The sequence below is a fragment of the Macrobrachium rosenbergii genome, chromosome 8 (assembly GCF_040412425.1).
Source record: "Macrobrachium rosenbergii isolate ZJJX-2024 chromosome 8, ASM4041242v1, whole genome shotgun sequence".
NCBI classification, from domain to species: domain Eukaryota; kingdom Metazoa; phylum Arthropoda; class Malacostraca; order Decapoda; family Palaemonidae; genus Macrobrachium; species Macrobrachium rosenbergii.
The window spans coordinates 77,756,650-77,774,149 of record NC_089748.1 but is presented as its reverse complement, the minus strand read 5'-3'; positions in this window follow the sequence as shown (position 1 = coordinate 77,774,149).

Here is a 17,500-nt window from a genome sequence, read left to right as displayed (position 1 = left end):
CACCCTGACACGACCAGCATGAAACCATTACGTACCTGATTGAGACAAAACTTCCGGAGAAAACTGCTCTTCTAACTGACCTGCAAAAATAGAGGACATATCCAATTATCATATCTCCATTAAAAGCACAGAATTGATTCACTTTTAATATCTATATTGCATTGATAAAAAAAAATTATTTTTACTTTCATAAATATTATAATAAACATTGCACTGCTTATTGTTTTTTATCTGTAAAGGCATCAAAAACGATATGCACTGGAATCAAGTATATGAAACACTTGAAAATATAATTTTATTAGTATTTTACATAGAATAAAGTGCTTGCAAAATAAAACGCAACTTCGCAGAATGAAATGAGCACACTTTGAAGAAGTAAGGAAGAGTAATCAAAGAACTTACATAGTTTCGATTATTATATATATATATATATATATATATATATATATATATATATATATATATATATGTATATATATATAAATGTATATATATATTTATATATGAATATATATATGTATATATATACACACACACACATATATATATATATATATATATATATATATATATATATATATATATATATATATATATATATATATATATTAAAAGAAAACAGTAGGACATGCCATCGTTAGAATCAAGAGGACCACCATAAGACAAATATACACACGTGAATACATATTGACCACTCCTACAGCTAGAACTACCATCTTTGAGGAGAGAACGTGACAGATCCTAATGCACACAACAAGATGAATGATACTAATATGTATCTACAAATTTTGAATATGACAACCAATCTCCACTGCCACACGACGAGCCGTCGAGAGGATATAGGAAAACGAAACTCAATATACAATAAATTTAACTGTTAGGCGCAGAGGCAGCGTACATATGACACATGATAATTACTTTTTACAATGAAATGGCCGTTTCGGGCATGGCAGGGAGCGTTAATGCGCTTTCCTTGCAAGTCGAAGACGGATAAATGAAGGATTAGGCGAAACAGGGCGTCCCAAGTTTCTCACTTCTACACACTAAGCTTGAAACTGCCATGAATGATGTTTTTGTGTTATACAAATTGAGAGATAATACTCGATTTGGCGACTTTCTTCCAATTTCCCGTCGTGCTTGTTTTCGATCATACAGCTGAGACTTGACCGATTAGGCAGTCTCATACTTTGCTACAATCGATGGTTCTTTGTGCATCGTCAAATCTGTGATTAATAGGTATGAATATCTGACAGCAATTGGTGTTTCTTGTAAAATTACTCGTATTTTTTTATATAACACTCGTATAAGCAGTTTTCCATGCAGTTAGCCTTTCATACAACATTGTTTAAAATTAGTGCTTTTATTTACGCCAACGTCGGTTGTTCTGATTTAGAATACAGTACTTTCCCTAGATATCCTGTCCATCAGCTTTAATACAACAAGGAACTTCTGCAGCCACCTTCAGTGGATATTCTATTGTTAACAACCAACTTATGTTAGGGTACTACGATTACACTACTCACTGCGCGAGCTTTGCAATTTCCTTTACGCTTCATCTGTCGAACAATCTTCTTGGGTTTGTTGCCTTAGTGCTTACTGCCCAGGCTCATTTCCTTGTGTCTCTCAAATCCCTAAACCGCTGTTGATGTGCTAAAATTTTCATTGGATTGCTATTTATATTTTACGTTCTCTTTACCTGTAATCCATTTATCTACTTTCGCTATTTATATTTTTTTGCATTAAGTTATTCTGCTCTCACGAAGTTTCCTCAGCAAGATAATGGAGTTTCAGCTGTATCTCACAGGAATATCTACATAATACTAATAATAAGAAGCAAACGTCAAATCCTTATGTGTTCATATTTATATCAATTAGAAGCATCTAACTGGACCTAAACCACATCTTATAGAGTGAGAGGAGACATTCCCTGTAATCAGACTTTCTTTGCCAAACTAATGACTAAATTTGGTTACTGAAATCCACACTAATGGCGCATGTTGTTCCGAAATCTTAAGCCAGGAACTCGGAAAAACGAGGCTGGAGAATCGAAACCACTAAGGGGGTCCTTCCTCTCCAGTCAGTACATTCCTATCTCTCCTTAAGTCTAACAACTTGTTCCTAAGCACGAGGCCCACTTATGGTAGAATTTTCTTAAAAATCCATACACAATATCTTTGAAACTTCTGCCAACAAACCGACGAGAAAACAATTCTAACAAAAAATGTATTCGCCTTGGCGGAAATGAAAAAATATATGCTCTCTTTCATGGGACTTATTGCCGTTACACGTTTAGTCTAACTCTTTTTGTATCTTTCCAGTATGGGGATAAAAAATATTTAGAATTCTATCCCGACAGCCTTCACATTAAAATTACACCATGAACGCAATCGAAGACGGGTATTAGGGGCAGTTTATTACTTTGCATGATTAACTCTTTTCCTTATGGATAATTTGGTTAAATGAGTTCTCATGAATTATATAAAATGACAGTAATCTATTAATTCTACCATGGATTTTGCTCGATCAATTTTCGGACTTCAGATTTTAATTTTTACTGATGACCACGCGCGCCATATCAATGAATTTCGTAGTTTTGGGTGCATACCTAATAACGATTGATATTAGGGAGCTTTTACTGACAAGTGATGCACCTGTACATTTAAAACGTGTGTATAGAGGGTGGACCGAGCAATCGTTTAAAACACAAATAGCTTTCATAAATGAAATCAGTGTATTTCACACTAACGCAATGCATATATTATGTATGTATGTATGTATGTATGTGTATACATACATACATATATATATACATATATATATGTATGTATGTATGTATATATATATATATATATATATATATATATATATATATGTATATATATATATATATATATATATATATATATATATATATATATATATATATGTATATGTATGTATGTATATATATATATATATATATATATATATATATATATATGACTATTTATCACATCACCGTGATATATGTATACAAACGTCCTTTAATATCAATATATATATAATATATATATGTTACCGAAGGGAATTTTAGGTGATAATAAGTCCACCATCACGGGACGGTGGACTTATTATCACCTATATATATATAATATATGAAAATATATTACTCTGAGGTAAGTAATTATATTAAAGGACGTTTGTATGATTATATATATATATATATATATATATATATATATATATATATATATATATATATATATATATATATTTATATATATATATATATATATATATATATATATATATATATATATATATATATATATATATATATATATGTATATATATATATATATATATATATATATATATATATATATATATATATATATATATATATAACACATTTACACATTTATATACAGACGCACACAGATATATAATGTGTGTGCGCTTGCTTTTTTTTAGCATTAAGTCGTTTCGATAGACAAAACAAGATGATAATCACTTCCAGAATTATGATTTAATATCTCTATTAGGAATGAACTCCAATTCTGTAAACTCCCACATCATCAGCCAATACGTCTTTACTCATGTACTCATCACTTTCTATATCTTCCTCTCCTCATTTCTTCCAATGCCTGCGAATTACACAATTTGTAGTCAACTTACCGACCTTCATTCTCTAAACATGATTAAATCATGTCAAAACAGTGATCCTTATTTTAAACTTACTATTTTACCGCTTCTACTTCCTATCTCCACATTTCATATCCTTCCGGTTCTTAATCCACACATGCAAAAAATTCATCTTCGAACTGTAACCTTATTCAGCTTCCAAGCAGCACTTCCATAAAGGACAGTCAGCAACAATCCCTTGGTACAATCCAACCTTGGCTTCCGTAGACACCCCTTTTTCCTTCAAAATCTTTTGTATACACACATCTGCTTTCCTAATTAGTCAACTATTTTGTGAACTGTCTCTTTCCTCATCCTACAAATGTAACACACTTGCCATCATATACAGATAGGTTTCCAAGTCCCCTCATAAGTTTGCTAGCATTCGCTTTCAACTCCTTGTTTTACAATCGGTTTCAAATCGACTCAAAAGCCTCAAAAGCTTTTCTTTACCATTCCAGACCAACACTATTACCTGCAAACTTCAGTCATTCCACACATTCCCTTTTCTTACACCAAAACTCTGTATCTACATATCCTGTCATTTCTCTGAATACCAGTTTCCTTCTATCCACGAAGACAGAGCGCCGTTACAGACAACACATCCTTGTATTGGATACATTTTTACACCAAACCAGTCTTTAACCATTACAGATATTTGAAAAGACGTTACCAATCCATCATGAGTTCTTACTAGGTTCAAGAGTGCCAAATAAATCTTATTTCAATAAATCCACAAACTTCTGCAAGTGTTTCACAGAAAACAAGAGATGCACATTCTTCCTCTAATCTCAGCCCACAATGCTCTTACCTTATCATACCTCCAGGTTACTGTCTTATTTTTTCAATCAAAATCCTACCATATCTTCGGCAGTAAACTAAGTAGTTATGATCCAAAATATTCTCTTCATTATATATAAAAATTATGTGCATGCGAATTCTGCGTGATTCCATTCATGCATACAAACACACATACATACATACAACACACATATATACATGTGTGTATAAACCATAAAATTACTTCATGTTTTAAAATACTGATTAGAATAATTTCATTAGGTACCTAGCTACATGACTGGTTCAAATATTTCAACTTAATCCAGAGTTTCTCCTCTTATCTTAAACTCTAAAGATAGTTATGTCCTCACTCAAGTTTATTTTGTCAAATTTTAATTTTGACTTGCGGCATAAACGTAAAGTGAGTTCATTATGCTTGTTGCATAAAATGTACTACACGACAAGCGTCCTCTGCACTCTCCTTTACCTGACCTTGCTGTGTTTGCTAGCAGCATAGGCATGCTGCACCTGCAGCACACAGTGTGTCCTTTTCTAGTATCAGGTTTAATACTACTCAGTTGAAAGGAGTTTTAGCTTGGCTACAACTAAATTATGAAGCAGTTTTCCTAGTGCAGTTGTGGAATCTTCTGATTTACAAATATTCAAGTGATGAGTAAATTCAATCCTGCTGACGTTTCCTGACTTTCAGGTGTATCGGTTTTATTTTCTATTCCCCATATTTATTTACCTCTCGCCTTTTCCTATAACTTGACTCTCTCTCTCTCTCTGCTGATTTAACTTGAAGCCCTCTTGAGATTATAGTTTGTTGACTATATCCATACAGGTTTTCAGCTGAAGATTTTAAGAAAGAAAGAATTATACTGCATATCAACTTTCCTTCACTCAAAGATTTTACCACATAAGCATAACCATCCATTTTTCCATTCCTATCCCACTTTCATCTTCCAGTTAGAGACTTGGTATAGCTCCAAAACTTCACGAACGTAGTTAATGGAGAAATATGCACATACCAGTTTTAGACCTACTTAGATGCTCTATTTCCACCGTTTCCATTTATCAAATTCTAGGCATGAATCCTTTACTGTCTCTGTGGTGTAAGCAAGTCTTTATATCCATTACAAATGTGATCTACTTGAAACTGAATAAAGGACTACCCACATAATGAAAAAGGAAATATCTCTCTCTCTCTCTCTCTCTCTCTCTCTCTCTCTCTCTCTCTCTCTCTCTCTCTCTCTCTCTCTCTCTCTCTCTCAAGCGCGTACATGCAAATTTGCAAAGGCGTGGAAGAGTCGCCCTATGAACTTCCCAATGCAAAGCTGCAATTTCAATAACAACAATGCACACAATAAAACAAATAATTCAACAAAAGTTTTGTTTATTTCAGCCACTCATATAATGGATCTCGACGCCAGAAAAATAAGAAATGAATATCTGTTACACATGCCTCATAAATATACAAAATATCGTATGCAACAAAAATTTGAATTCTGCTGTAAAATACTTCTAACAGTTGCGACTAAAAAAAGAAAAAACACACAGACAAATTGTTTCCCTTTTCGAATTAATCTAATGATCACGGAAATGCGAGTATTATTGCAGTTCAAAGGCAACGTGCATCGCTGAAACAGAGTTTAAAATGCTGCAAATGCGGCTGTTTTATATTTTTTGCTTACCCAGCTTTATCGGGAAAATAAAATAAAAAACACATTCGTCTGTCTCACTGGCTAGACCGATATATCAAATGTTGGGATATATATATGTTTTAGCCATTATTTGTATGACCCTAGCTCAAACAAAGTCTATTATTATTATTATTATTATTATTATTATTATTATTATTATTATTATTATTATTATTATTATTATTATTATTATTATTACTACTGACGTCTTAAATTGGCATTATTATTATTATGTCTGAGTCCTCCATCGATTAACAACGTTTATTTATATATACGACGCGAGTCAGCTCAGACACGAAAAAACCAAATTATTAATTAAAATGCCATTATGTTAATCGTTACGATTTCGCTAAGCTCTCCATGCTAATAAAACATCTATTATGTTTGGAATGAAATAAAAAAAACATACTTTGGCAAATACACGGAGTTTTACGTGGCAAATAATAAGTGTTTAATATTCTTTTCCATATTTTATGTAGTAACTATACTGTGTACAGAACGTCATCATTATCAGGATAAAACAGTAATTATTATGCAAGATAAATAACAAGTAGAATTCCATCATTACTGCTATGAAATAAAAATTTCTCTGTAATGAAAGTCCATAACTGTTGGATGAAACTAATATGATTTCTGGCACGGCATATGTACTGAAATTTTAAATAACGAATATTATAGTGCTATGTGGTACGCTGAAAATGCTTTCCTTCTAATAACTAAATAAAAACTAATCCGCACGCAAATCAGCACTACAAGACTCGAATATCGCGTGTGAAAACGTCAGATTCCGTGGGTAAACTTGCGCTGCTGCAAGTTGGCGTGATCCTTCAACTGAAAATGGTTCCTATTAATATCTTATGATTTATATCCTTTGATATTTGTAATGCGGAATCTTATATATAAAAAGGCGAACGCACAAAATACCACACAGATTTAAATCCATTACTATCTATAAGATTTTTTCTTATATCCCAAACTCCGTCAGTAGATTAGCGTGATTTAAAACTGGCGTGATCACTTACCATAAACGGTTTCTGTTAATACTTCATGATTTAAGTTCAAGTAATTTTGATTTTTGATGCAATAAAGGACTATTTACACAATTTCTCATACATTTACAAATAGAAGCATATCCATGTCCTGTAATCTATTTATTGAATGAATGGTTCAAATTGCAAATTTCATAAACAAACGGCAGTGACAAAGTAGTAATTATGAAAAATCTGAGAAATGAAAACTAGCATACATAAAATACAGAATGGAACTTTAAAGTATTCCCAGCTGTTGATCCCTAGCCGTTTTTTATTATTAATTGTCCTAAACTGACTCTTGGTCGAAATCTATACCAAGCAACCCTTTGACGCGCACAGATCTCGTGTTCCGGGTCCGCGGCCGAGCGCTTTTAATGGTGCCGAAATTCGGGCCAGCCAATATCCGGACCTTTTATTTTCTCTTTGAAGCTATTAATTACGGAATTTCGCATGCGTCCAAATACACACCTGCTCTTTTGATCTCTGGAAGTCTCCTGTCGTCCCCCACTTAAAGAGGAAAATTTGGAAACATTAGCGGTGGAGGGAGGAGGAGGGATCGAGGATAAAAAGAAAGATAAGGAGGAGGAAATTGATAGGGAAAGAGAGGATGATTAGTGGATGGAGGCAATAAAATGGGAGAGGAAAGGACGGCGAAGGGGCCAAGAAGTGACCTGATAACATCGAACGTGAAGGAAGGGGGAGCAAGGAAGGAAAAGATGACCCGTCAGACAATAAAAATATGAAAGAAAATAAGGGGCAAAGGTGAATCTTTCATCATCTTAATAATCATCATAATTATTATCATTACTAACATGAAAAAAATTTACGCTCATCCATAAACAACTGGTCAAAAAGTTTAATCACCTTCCAGGTAATCCTCCGCAGAAAGCTAATAATAGGAAGAGAAAAACAGAGTGAGTCTCACAGTAATATAATAAAATACACATAATTACATCTAATCAACAAACAAACAAAGTCACGTACATCAACAACATACAATCAAGTATAAAGAAAACCAAGCTGCAGGTGAGAAATATCAGAAAATTCGAAGAAGTGGTCAGTGGCATGAGAGCCTTCCATAAATTACCCAAGTGGCAACACATGGAAGCAAAGAGTAAACGAATAACTTCAGAAAGTTGCAGGAGCAAAAAGTCAAGGGTTCACTACATTTTGCTACTTGCTGTCTGGGGCGGGGATCGGGGAGAAAAACCCCTGCCTAGGTAAGGATGGTTAAGTAAGGCCACGCCATGATAGGAAACGATAAGTAACATTAATATTTAAGAGTTGCTCCGTCGTCCCCAACCCAAAAATAATGAAAGAGCGAAAGCGCTAATATATGGACTATTCTACAGGAATAGAAATAAATTGGCAAGCAGATGGCAAGAGAAAAAAATTCCACTTAGTGGAACAAAGAAGTTTTGACTAGCGAAGATTAAAGTGCTTTACAATGACCCCTCATCTCCACTAAACTGAATACTCGTGTAAAAATCTGACGGAGCAACAGTAATTACGCGTTACTATTGTATTTGTGAAATGAACTACCTTCAAATCTTTGAGTGTCGGTATTAATGGACTATGAAAATGAACATGTATGTAAAAGAACAGTTGATCATGAGTAAAACTTTGAAAATAAACTACATGTAAACACACAAATACGTCCATACATACATATTTACATACATACATACATACATACATACACACATACATACAAATTTTTAACTGGCACAAACATAGCAATGGCGTTTGTTTTATTTTTTAAGTCATATAATTATTATATATACATATATATATATATATATATATATATATATATATATATATATATATATATATATATATAGTATATATATATATATATATATATATATATATATATATATATATATATATATATATATATATATATATATATATATATATACACACACATATATGTCTTAAAAATCAAACAAACGCCACTGCTATGTTTGTACCAATTACAATTTTCAGATAAAATTCCTATGGGTAAAATCTCCACTTCATCAGTTGTTTTACAATTTTTATGCCAACACGGAAGGCTTGTCAGCAACCCCAACTTGCACGCTCAACTGGGACTAAAACCCTTCCATTCCGACGTCTATTCCACAAATATCCAGCCCACACTCTTCAGTCTACCTCTCCTCCTCCCTACAAAATATCCGATAACACACAACTTTCCTCAGTCTACCGTCTCTATTCTCTCCACGTCTTAAACCACCTCAAAATGCACTGATGAGAGTTTTTACTGCTTCCGAACTATAAAATGTTTGTTTTCAAGAGGAGTCATATGGTGATCATATTTTTGACTGTGATGCGATAATTACCACATTTACTATCATTATGTACCCACTAACAATTGTAGCTTAATTTTAATGAAGTGTAATTGATAGTTTTTCTGTTGCTAGTTATTCAATGTCAAGAAGGGGGAAGGTACAGCGCACTCGTATCCTCAGGTGCAGCTAGAAGACAAGAATGGTTTAGGAAGGAAAACTTGGAAATTTGATGGGAAATAAGATGTGGTGGACAATTATAGGAAAAGCAATACTGAGATTTATAAACGTAACGGAAAAAATATCTAACTGTAAAAAAGTGACCGCACATGACATACTGAACTATAACTTAAGAATTGAAAAGCGTGAATCATGAAGTTAAACTACTGAAACAACAAAGAAGCCCGCATACAATCCACCAAGTCGCATAAAGATAAAAGCAAATATTTAATTTTTTTTTTTTCACAAAACATTTACTAAGATTTAATTTAAGACAAATTTTCAACGACGAACAATAAATTATGCATAAGGATTTTCGTTAATAGCTGGACAATCTTCCATAACGCAGACCAAACGGGCACGGAAAGGCATACTTATGGAAGCTGCATGTCAAACTAAATATACACGAAAAAATAAAAAAGTATCTTAAAGATAAGAGATATTCAGAGTTAAGAATAAGAATTTAATGGCGATTTTGAGTTTTTCATAAACATGTTTACATGTGAAATCGAAGTACGAAATAGAAATGTAAATTTTAATGGCTGCAGAGTTAACATGAAAGGGATTACTGGGAGTATATTACGCACACAGTGCGTGTATACATAACTGGTAGCATGCTCATGGCAGCAGAAATTCTTAACAGTAAAAAAGTAGACGTTCCATTGGCAAAGTAACTTCTCAGAGAAATGGATAAATATATACTCAAAATAAATAAAGGGAGGTAAACAGCCAAAACACTTCTTTATAATAACCTGCGCTTAATTTTCGTATTGGAATTTATTTACCTTTCAGTAAATAAATGAGCTGAAGACGCAAGTTTTGTAGCAAATCTGCATTCTGTAAGGTAGAGAAAGCAAACAAAATAGAGGAACGTCATGTACCCATGCAGTGATTCTCTTACCCGTAAATCCTTCAAGTCTCAAAGTATCAAAGTCACAATGTATCATTTTGTCGATGTTAGCGTTCTAGCTTGCCAAGTCAAACCCGATAATCCTTCAAGAAATCCCTTGATACTGCAGACAGTTCACACAAGGAAGAATCACGGTAAATTGCATTATCTTTTAAATTCCCTTTTATGAGTTGAAGATTACGCTGACGCGAGCCTTCATTCCCACGGAAATCCTTCAAACCGATTACGATGATGCCGGATTGGAAGGTCACACCTGGAGTCATCACAACCACTGGGGTTTGGGGACGCGTCTTCCCAACGTGGGACATCGGTGGAGGGTCGTGCTCTGATACCTGACTTTTATACAAACACGCGCATTTATCCACCAGGATATCTACTTATTTATGCGTCTGTCAGTCCACCTTTCTATTTGTGTGGCTGTGTCTAAACATCTACCCTAATTTGATATATATATATATATATATATATATATATATATATATATATATATATATATATATATATATATATATATATATATATATATATATATATGTGTGTGTGTGTGTGTGTGTGTGTGTGTGTGTGTGTGTGTGTGTGTGTGTGTTAAAGAGAGAGAGAGAGAGAGAGAGAGAGAGAGAGAGAGAGAGAGAGAGAGAGAGAGAGCAAACTAACAATTAATTCAGACTGCATTGCTGCCGGATTTCAGAACACGAGAGAGGATTTTTGCTTAAAAGGTATCCTGATAAATACCGTTCCCGATTTCACACAAAAACATCAAAACCTCAAAGTTTTTATAAATATCATCAGTTCATTAGTAATACGAAACCACCGGACAAGGAATTTAATATTAATAAAGCACATGAAATATTGTGATGAAAAGGCGTATGAAAAATGGGCAAAATTCCTGTGAACAACGCTATCCCTAGTGTTCACATAAATGTTAGGAAAATATCTCAGGCCAAAGAGAGTTCAGTTTCTGGAAAAATAAAAACCAGTTTTCCCAAACCTCCGCATTTCTATTGCCTAAAAACACGAAGATAATATCCCGATTACACTCTGGGGTCTTTCAAGTATAAAATTTCAAAACGGCACGCTTGTCTCGTCACTCTATTTTGCGTTTTCCTTGCTCTCACATCAAACATTCCCAAAATTAAATAAGTGAAATATCCCTCCTCACAACTTAAAATGATTAACCTTGATATGGATTCTTGATTTACAAAGGTTACTTATAAGCAATGTTAGCCATTTTTGTCCCAACAGTTCTCACGTGTTGGGGACGACCCTAGGTGCATGTCCAACATTGTCTTCTCGTTTAATGGTGACTTTATAAACATAAATTCTGATGCAGCACAGCAGTCCACCTATCGAATTTTAGAAAACTAAAAAGGAGTTTTGGTTAAAAGGCATCCTGATGAACCCAGTGCCCGATTTCGGTAGGAAATATCAAGACCTTAGTTTTTGTAAATGTCATCAGTTCACTACCAATAAGAAAGCACCGGCATTCACAGGGGCATTCACAGGAAGTTAGGTCGATAGAGCCTTATATCAGATTCTGCAGAATGCCTTACACAGGAACGACGAGAAAACAGAGACGGAACGTAACTTTGTATTTAAGACTTAACATCCCTGCGTACTTTGGATCTGCAGATTCTACTCTGTTTTTAGCGTTCACGGATTTACATTTCAGTTAACAGTTATTATGTATTAGTGGAATTCTAATTTCAAATAGTTTTTTCTGTATATAGAATCTTACTACTTCTGTCCTTGTGGAATTTAAACAGACTAATATATTTTAAATAGGTCCAGATTACAAACTTTCCTGTATGTGGAAATTAAATACCTAACTTTATTTTACAGAAAGCCACGACCTGAACAAACAAACAAACAAACAAACAAAAAAAAAAGAAAACGGCCAGACTTGAAAGGTAGTTCTGAATATTGATGTTGTTTCTTCCGATGGTTTTCATAAACTACCTGTACACAAATAAATTAATAAACAATATAGGTTACTAGGTCAAAGATAAAAACAATAGCATACGGCTTAACTGTTCTTTCTTGTTGATTGGCAAATTGATTTGCTGAAGAAATAAAATTTTTTTATGAAATATACCTCGAGTCTGCCAACATCACCCGAGTAATTAATTAACAGAAATGTCAGAGCGGTAATCTGCAGAGATTAATCAAAAATCACATGCAATAAAAGGTAGGAAACTAAGAGTGATTCATTTACAAAAGGAATGGAAATATATATTTACTGTCCCAGGGGTAAGTTTACATAAAACAATATTAGTAAGAAATATGATATTCGTTTATGTTTTCTACGTTAATACCTTCATTCTTTAGGATAGGATCTTTTGTAAATAACAGATTATCTTTTTATTCCAAACTAGGAATAACATAACAGCCTTACAAAATATCAAAATGAGTAAAAAGTTACATTTTCCCGGCTTTGTAAATTTGTTCTTTCCATAAAGAGAATTAGGGAATCAATCCAATCACTGTCACTGCGCAATCTTTCAAGAGGGCTGTGAAACAGAAGATTAATTGTTTAGACCGATTACAGGTCTACAATAGGTTGAAGGGATAATGGTACACCCGGGTCTCAGACTATAATGGTACGTCAACATGGCTGTCTGAGTGGTGCGATAAGTAAAAGAAAGAACATACGAACCACTCAGGATTTTAAGACAGGAAACAGTGTCGTCAGTGAAAATGTGTAATGACGGATATTTAAAGATGAAGCAGTGTTAATTGCTGAGTTTGGAAATATCAGTAAGACCGGGAATTAGAAAGAATATTAGCAAGAGTAATAGTGTGGGGATAAATCGAAGAAAAGACGAGATAACAATGTTAGTATGGATGATGGAAAACAAGAAGTAGCTGGATATTACGAATAATTCAGAATTTCTGTAATGGATGATGGTAGGATGAGAGGTTAATCACATAAAAGGAAAAGAAAGGGAGGCAGCAGAAGCTCTGCAAAATGTTTTACTGATAGGAAGAGTTTTCAGAGAAACAAACCTTAAACAATATAAAGGGACTGTTGAGTCTATATGCTCGTTAAGTGTGTTTATTGAGTTCAGATGAAATGTATTGTCTACGGCGGAATGCTTGAATGCTGAGAAATTTGAAAAGATTATAAGCTAGAAGTAAAAAAAAAAATGGTTCAGTGTTTGGAGGTGATTCATATAAGATGTAAAATGGAAATACATAAAACTGATGAAAAGGAAGTATAATTTAGAGGATTCGTGAGGAAATAGAGAGTAACGTATGAAGTGGAGGTTCGATTTACGGGAATGGTAAATATGGACGGGGCCCGTAGCTGATGAGCCTTTTTCACAGAGGCATGATGTGTCTGATACTGGGGAACATGGAAATGACAGTTATCTTGTTTTTTTAGTGTTACCTCTTGTTAGAGAAAACAACTTATTGGTGATATATACACACATATATATATATATATATATATATATATATATATATATATATATATATATATATATATATATATACATATATAAATGTGTATTTTATTTTATATATTATATATATATATTATATTATGTATACATATATATATATATGAGAGAGAGAGAGAGAGAGAGAGAGAGAGAGAGAGAGAGAGAGAGAGAGAGAGAGAACGTTGAACCTTTGTGTATGCAATCATGTCAATCAAATGTCACGTAAATACTCATTCATGAGTTTTTACAAATGACTAGTATGGAAGTCGGCCTACTCTGTAACCTCCACCCAAGAAAAAAAAATTAGTTCGGCTCTCCATAAGAAACCTCCCAAAATAGAAAAACATAATGGGATATGGCTCAAGCCCTTCTTGCATTACAACCATTGACGGGGGGTGAGGGATTACGTTGAGGTGGTGGGGTAGCGTAACCAAAAGGGTGTGAATGGTCCAACCCAAAAAGGAGAACTAACGAGAGCATACACACACAATCGTGAATGTAAGATCGTAGTTGAGATTAAAGACTTCGGTTCCAGCATCGATATCGACGTGATCATCGGCACCTATCGAGCAAGGTCGTGCGCCTATTCGATCAAAGACTTAATGGCAGCAAAACCCTAAAATGGAGACACAAGGTTCCAATCGTATTAAAAAGAAGGAGAGAGAGAGAGAGAGAGAGAGAGAGAGAGAGAGAGAGAGAGAGAGAGAGAGAGAGAGAGAGATTTGCAGTTTCAACATTGTGTCGTAAATTGTTTCATTTGCATTATACTTCCAACAATGAATGTTAAAAAGGTAAGCGACTTCACCGGGATATGCATGGTTAACAAACGAGAATTACCTTTATTATATCAATAAATTCCATAGAAAAAAGAACAGAATAAAAGTATTTGTTTCTATGACTAATTCAACAATACAAGATTCTACGATTTTACAAGTTATCATAAGTATTAACAGTCTCATTATGGCAACGGCATTGATGTAAGGAAAAATATTCTAGACATGGAGCGTGTACAATACTAAAATATTTGGAACATGAGATACTGCTCTGCGAAATCAAGTTTGCATCTTTTCATGTCAAGGGTACCAACTGTATGAAAGGTAAGATACAATTTGAGTTAAAACGATACAACCAACCTTTTGAAAAACTGTTCGTACATCTTCGGGTTATGGTAGCTCATGTAATTACAGAGTTGGTCTTCATCAGGCTTCTGGTAAAATGGAAGATTCTTAATTTAAATAGTCTAGCTCTTTGATTCACTTCAACACTGTTGTAAGGATAGCGTTCAGTGCATTTTCTGTAACTATGACTCATGACATTAAATTATCATAAGTGGTTCGTGGATGTAATTGTATTACCTTTCCTCGTCCTTATTGTGCGTGTCAGGTTTTAAAATGCTCTAAATACTGGCTGGAGATTGTGATTTCCTACAATGTAAAACTATTTGCTTTCCTTGGTGCCTCTCAATGCATTCAATCTGTCTGGTTTTATACAGACCTCATTTGATTGGGACAGACAGGGCCATCTCCGTCTCTTCACAGAAACATACCCATGTACAGAACAAAGTGCTTTTCTGAATTTTTTATATCTATATTTGTCATACAAACGAATGAAGTCTTCATTCTCAAATTCATTGCACCAATGAATTCGAAGATCTGGGTTTTTTCTCACTGAGCACTTTCTGCATTTATTTGTTTTCTTTTGCTGTAATTATAATTTAATAATCGCTGTTCCATTATGTTTTTTTCCTAATGAAAAGAGATTTATACATATGCAATGATGCCAATAGGCGTAACAAAATTTAAATTTCATGTAAGGCATTTGGAAAGGCGTTCAAGTGTGTTGTTGTTAAAATTTTATATTTCATGTTATCAACGATTCCACACTATGTGTAATGAAACTGATTATTGATCACATTACTAGTAAATAAAACTCAAATAAAATAGCTGTATTGCTTCTAAAACACGGAACATTACAGGGTTAGTCAAGTAACCCCTACCTTTTGTAGTGTTATTATGAATAACGTGCAAATACAATGTCATAAGACTGTATTTCTAAATTTCTATCGAATGAATCGACACGGTTTTTGCAATGCATACATAATTACCGAACTGATACAGGCTATTTTCCAATGTTGCTGACAATCAAAACAGTCATATTAAATATGAAGTTAAATCAAGACTCAATTCTAGAACTTTCTTTCGCTAGATTCCAACCTAACATTTCTAGTTTTTCACTACTTCAGCTTTTAAATATAAAAGCGAATCTGATATAGTATGTCATTCTAACATGAGTAAAACAATTTTACTTGATCTTGAAAATGATTAACACCTCCGTTCAGACACTAAGGGAAATGCAAACACCAGCACAACTGGTTTTTATATTAACGAATCGGAATTGAAAGATGCTAAAGCGAAAAATTGGCAGATTACTGTAAACAGCAATGTGGAAGTACGCAGATTTGTCAATCCACTTAGGACTCTTTCATCCACAGGGTTTAATAAAGCTTACATTGCAGTTTTGATACAAAATTTACCTGCGCAAGAAAACTTAAAACCTAATTTCTAACGTCGTTCTGTAGTAGAGACGAATTCCCTCCCCCTCCTTTATGAATGAATAATAATTATAAATAATCCTGAATAAGCAAGTAAGGCAACTCCATAAATCAAACTGACTTTTCAACCTGGACGTTTGTCGATAGAGAAACAGCGTTTGAATTGATTTACGATGCCTCGTTTGGCGTCCGATGACCGGAGCGTTTAAACACTTCAAGGAAGGATCCAGTCAGTATCCTCCTGGTCACCTCCCCGGTCACGACTCCTTTGCAAAGGTATCCTGAAGTCACTGGGCTTTATGCATCGAGCAGTTGATGACTGCCATATCTACGATAACTGGAACGGCAATGATTCAAGACAGTCACCTGCGAAGACAAAAATAAACAAGTAAAAAATGCGCCGAAGTTTTTTCGGCGCAATCGGGTTTTCTGCACAGCCGCTACGGCGTATAATCAAGGCCACCGAAAATTGATATATCTTTCGGTGGTCTTGGTATAATGCTGTATGAACCGCGGACCATGAAACTTTAACCACGGCTCGGTGGTGGCCTATCCTATATAGTTGCCAGAAGTACAATGTTGGCTAACTTTAACCTTACGTAAAATTAAAAACTACTGAAGCTAGAAGGTTGTAATTTGGTATATTTGATGATTAACGGGAGGATGATCAACATACCAATTTGCAGCCCTTTACCCTCAGTAGTTTTTTACGATCTGAGGGCGGACAGAAAAGTGCGGACAGAAAAAGTGCGGACAGAATAAAGCGCGGACGGACAGACAAAGCCGCCACAATAGTTTTCTTTTACGGAAAACTAAAAATTGGCAATAACAACAACAACAACAACAACAATAATAATAATAATATGGAGAGCAGCCAAGTTCTTTCAATTCTAAGAGTTCTGTTGTTTG